The sequence below is a fragment of the Camelus dromedarius genome, unplaced genomic scaffold (genome assembly GCF_036321535.1).
Source record: "Camelus dromedarius isolate mCamDro1 unplaced genomic scaffold, mCamDro1.pat HAP1_SCAFFOLD_183, whole genome shotgun sequence".
Lineage (NCBI taxonomy): Eukaryota > Metazoa > Chordata > Mammalia > Artiodactyla > Camelidae > Camelus > Camelus dromedarius.
In genome coordinates, this window is record NW_026989846.1 from 1442768 (window position 1) to 1447747 (window position 4980).

A 4980-nucleotide genomic window follows, 5' to 3' on the forward strand; every position below is an offset into this window, starting at 1 on the left:
GTACAAGCTCCAACCCGGTTTTACAGTGAAAACTGCAGGAACTTCAAACCGGCACTAGGAAAAATTCTGAGAAAGCTGAGGAAATGTGTCTACTGCAACCCGTTCCCTTGGTGCTAGATGAACGAACGTCTCTCCACTTGCTCAGTTCTGAGAGATAAGTGTGTGTGAAAGCCGTCCTTCAAATAGCTTGTTGGGAACACAAAGTTCCTTTTCAGTTGCAAACTCCATTCCATACATATATATGGGGAGGTACAAGCTCCAACTCGGTTTTACAGTGAAAACTGCAGGAACATCAACACGGCACTAGGAAACAGACTGAGAAAGCAGAGAAAAAGTGTCTCCTGCAACCAGTTCCCTTGGTGCTAAATGAACGAACTTCTCTCCACTTGCTCAGTTCTGAGAGATAAGTGTATGTGAAAGCCGTCCTTCACCTAGCTTGTTGGGAACACCAAGTTTCTTTTCAGTTGCAAACTACATTCCATACATACATATGGGGAGGTACAAGCTCCAACTCTGTTTTACAGTGAAAACTGCAAGAACATCAAAACGTCACTAGGAAACAGACTGAGAAAGCAGAGAAAAAGTGTCTCCTGCAACCGGTTCTCTTGGTGCTAGATGAACGAACGTCTCTCCACTTGCTCAGTTCCGAGAAATAAGTGTGTGTGAAAGCCGTACTTCAACATTTCTTGTTGGGAAAACAAAGTTTCTTTTCAGTTGCAAACTCCATTCCATACATATATATGGGTAGGTAGTAGATCCAACACGGTTTTACAGTGAAAACGGCAGGAAATTCAAACCGGCACTAGGAAACAGACTGAGAAAGCAGAGAAAAAGTGTCTCCTGCAACCCGTTCCCTTGGTGCTAGATGAACGAACGTCTCTCCACTTGCTCAGTTCTGAGTGATAAGTGTGTGTGAAAGCCGTCCTTCACCTAGCTTGTTGAGAACACAAAGTTTCTTTTCAGTTACAAACTCCATTCCATACATATATATGGGGAGGTACTAGCTCCAACTAGGTTTTACAGTGAAAACTGCAGGAACTTCAAACCGGCACTAGGAAACTGACTGAGAAAGCAGAGAAAAAGTGTCTCCTGCAAACCGTTCCCTTGGTGCTAGATGAACGAACGTCCCTCCACTTGCTCAGTTCTGAGAGATAAGTGTGTGTGAAAGTCGTCCTTCACCTAACTTGTTGGGAACACAAAGTTTCTTTACAGTTGCAAACTCCATTCCATTCTTATATATGGGGAGGTACAAGCACCAAATCGGTTTTACAGTGAAAACTGCAGGAACTTCAAACCGACACTAGGAAAGAGACTGAGAAAGCAGAGAATAAGTGACTCCTGCAACCCGTTCCCTTGGTGCTAGATGAACGAACGTCTCTCCACTTGCTCAGTTCTGAGAGATAAGTGTGTGTGAAAGCCGACCTTCACCTTGCTTGTTGGGAACAAAAAGTTTCTTTTCAGTTGCAAACTCCATTCCATACATATATATGGGGAGGTACAAGCTCCAACTCGGTTTTACAGTGAAAACTTCAGGAACTTCAAACCGGCACTAGGAAACAGAATGAGTAAGCAGAGAAAAAGTGTCTCCTGCAAACCGTTCTCTTGGTGCTTTATGAACGAACGTCTTTCCACTTGCTCATTTCTGAGAGATAAGTGTGTGTGAAAGCCGTACTTCACCTAGCTTGTTGGGAACACAAAGTTTCTTTTCAGTTGCAAACTCCATTCCATACATATATATGGGGAGGTACTAGCTCCAACTCGGTTTTACAGTGAAACCTGCAGGAACTTCATACCGACACTAGGAAAGAAAATGAGAAATCAGAGAAAAAGAGTCTCCTGCAATCCGTTCCTTTGGTGCTAGATGAACGAACGTCTCTCCACTTGCTCAGTTCTGAGAGATAAGTGTGTGTGAAAGCCGTACTTCACCTAGGTTGTTGGGAACACATAGTTTCTATTCAGTTGCAAACTCCATTCCATACATATATATGGGGAGGTATTAGCTCCAACTCGGTTTTACAGTGAAAACTGTAGGAACTTCAAACCGACACTAGGAAAAATTCTGAGAACGCAGAGAAAATGTGTCTACTGCAACCCGTTCCCTTGGTGCTAGATGAACGAACGTCTCTCCACTTGCTCAGTTCTGAGAGATAAGTGTGTGTGAAATCCGTCCTTCACCTAGCTTTTTGGGAACACAAAGTTTCTTTTCAGTTGCAAACACCATTCCATACGTATATATGGGGAGGTACAAGCTCCAACTAGGTTTTACAGTGAAAACTGCAGGAACTTCAAACCGGCACTAGGAAACAGATTGAGAAAGCAGAGAAAAAGTGTTTCCTGCAAACCGTTCCCTTGGTGCTAGATGAACGAACGTCTCTCCATTGCTCAGTTCTGAGAGATAAATTTGTGTGAAAGACGTCCTTCAACTAGCTTGTTGGGAACAAAAAGTTTCTTTTCAGTTGCAAACTCCATTCCATACATATATAAGGGGAGGTATTAGCTCCAACTCGGTTTTACAGTGAAAACTGAAGGAACTTCGAACCGGCCCTAGGAAACAGACTGAGAAAGCAGAGAAAAATTGTCTCCTGAAACCCGTTCCCTTGGTGCTAGATGAACGAGCGTCTCTCCACTTGCTCAGTTCTGAGAGATAAGTGTGTGTGAAAGCCGTCTTTCACCTAGATTGTTGGGAACACAAAGTTTCTTTTCAGTTGCAAACTCCATTCCATACATATATAAGGGGAGGTACTAGCTCCAACTCGGTTTTACAGTGAAAACTGAAGGAACTTCGAACCGGCACTAGGAAACAGACTGAGAAAGCAGAGAAAAAGTGTCTCCTGCAACCCGTTCCCTTGGTGCTAGATGAACGAACGTCTCTCCACTTGCTCAGTTCTGAGAGATAAGTGTGTGTGAAAGCCGTACTTCACCTAGCTTGTTGGGATCACAAAGCTTCTTTTCAGTTGCAAACTCCATTCCATACATATATATGGGGAGGTACAAGCTCCAACCCGGTTTTACAGTGAAAACTGCAGGAACTTCAAACCGGCACTAGGAAAAATTCTGAGAAAGCTGAGGAAATGTGTCTACTGCAACCCGTTCCCTTGGTGCTAGATGAACGAACGTCTCTCCACTTGCTCAGTTCTGAGAGATAAGTATGTGTGAAAGCCGTCCTTCAAATAGCTTGTTGGGAACACAAAGTTCCTTTTCAGTTGCAAACTCCATTCCATACATATATATGGGGAGGTACAAGCTCCAACTCGGTTTTACAGTGAAAACTGCAGGAACATCAACACGGCACTAGGAAACAGACTGAGAAAGCAGAGAAAAAGTGTCTCCTGCAACCAGTTCCCTTGGTGCTAAATGAACGAACTTCTCTCCACTTGCTCAGTTCTGAGAGATAAGTGTATGTGAAAGCCGTCCTTCACCTAGCTTGTTGGGAACACCAAGTTTCTTTTCAGTTGCAAACTACATTCCATACATACATATGGGGAGGTACAAGCTCCAACTCTGTTTTACAGTGAAAACTGCAAGAACATCAAAACGTCACTAGGAAACAGACTGAGAAAGCAGAGAAAAAGTGTCTCCTGCAACCGGTTCTCTTGGTGCTAGATGAACGAACGTCTCTCCACTTGCTCAGTTCCGAGAAATAAGTGTGTGTGAAAGCCGTACTTCAACATTTCTTGTTGGGAAAACAAAGTTTCTTTTCAGTTGCAAACTCCATTCCATACATATATATGGGTAGGTAGTAGATCCAACACGGTTTTACAGTGAAAACGGCAGGAAATTCAAACCGGCACTAGGAAACAGACTGAGAAAGCAGAGAAAAAGTGTCTCCTGCAACCCGTTCCCTTGGTGCTAGATGAACGAACGTCTCTCCACTTGCTCAGTTCTGAGTGATAAGTGTGTGTGAAAGCCGTCCTTCACCTAGCTTGTTGAGAACACAAAGTTTCTTTTCAGTTACAAACTCCATTCCATACATATATATGGGGAGGTACTAGCTCCAACTAGGTTTTACAGTGAAAACTGCAGGAACTTCAAACCGGCACTAGGAAACTGACTGAGAAAGCAGAGAAAAAGTGTCTCCTGCAAACCGTTCCCTTGGTGCTAGATGAACGAACGTCCCTCCACTTGCTCAGTTCTGAGAGATAAGTGTGTGTGAAAGTCGTCCTTCACCTAACTTGTTGGGAACACAAAGTTTCTTTACAGTTGCAAACTCCATTCCATTCTTATATATGGGGAGGTACAAGCACCAAATCGGTTTTACAGTGAAAACTGCAGGAACTTCAAACCGACACTAGGAAAGAGACTGAGAAAGCAGAGAATAAGTGACTCCTGCAACCCGTTCCCTTGGTGCTAGATGAACGAACGTCTCTCCACTTGCTCAGTTCTGAGAGATAAGTGTGTGTGAAAGCCGACCTTCACCTTGCTTGTTGGGAACAAAAAGTTTCTTTTCAGTTGCAAACTCCATTCCATACATATATATGGGGAGGTACAAGCTCCAACTCGGTTTTACAGTGAAAACTTCAGGAACTTCAAACCGGCACTAGGAAACAGAATGAGTAAGCAGAGAAAAAGTGTCTCCTGCAAACCGTTCTCTTGGTGCTTTATGAACGAACGTCTTTCCACTTGCTCATTTCTGAGAGATAAGTGTGTGTGAAAGCCGTACTTCACCTAGCTTGTTGGGAACACAAAGTTTCTTTTCAGTTGCAAACTCCATTCCATACATATATATGGGGAGGTACTAGCTCCAACTCGGTTTTACAGTGAAACCTGCAGGAACTTCATACCGACACTAGGAAAGAAAATGAGAAATCAGAGAAAAAGAGTCTCCTGCAATCCGTTCCTTTGGTGCTAGATGAACGAACGTCTCTCCACTTGCTCAGTTCTGAGAGATAAGTGTGTGTGAAAGCCGTACTTCACCTAGGTTGTTGGGAACACATAGTTTCTATTCAGTTGCAAACTCCATTCCATACATATATATGGGGA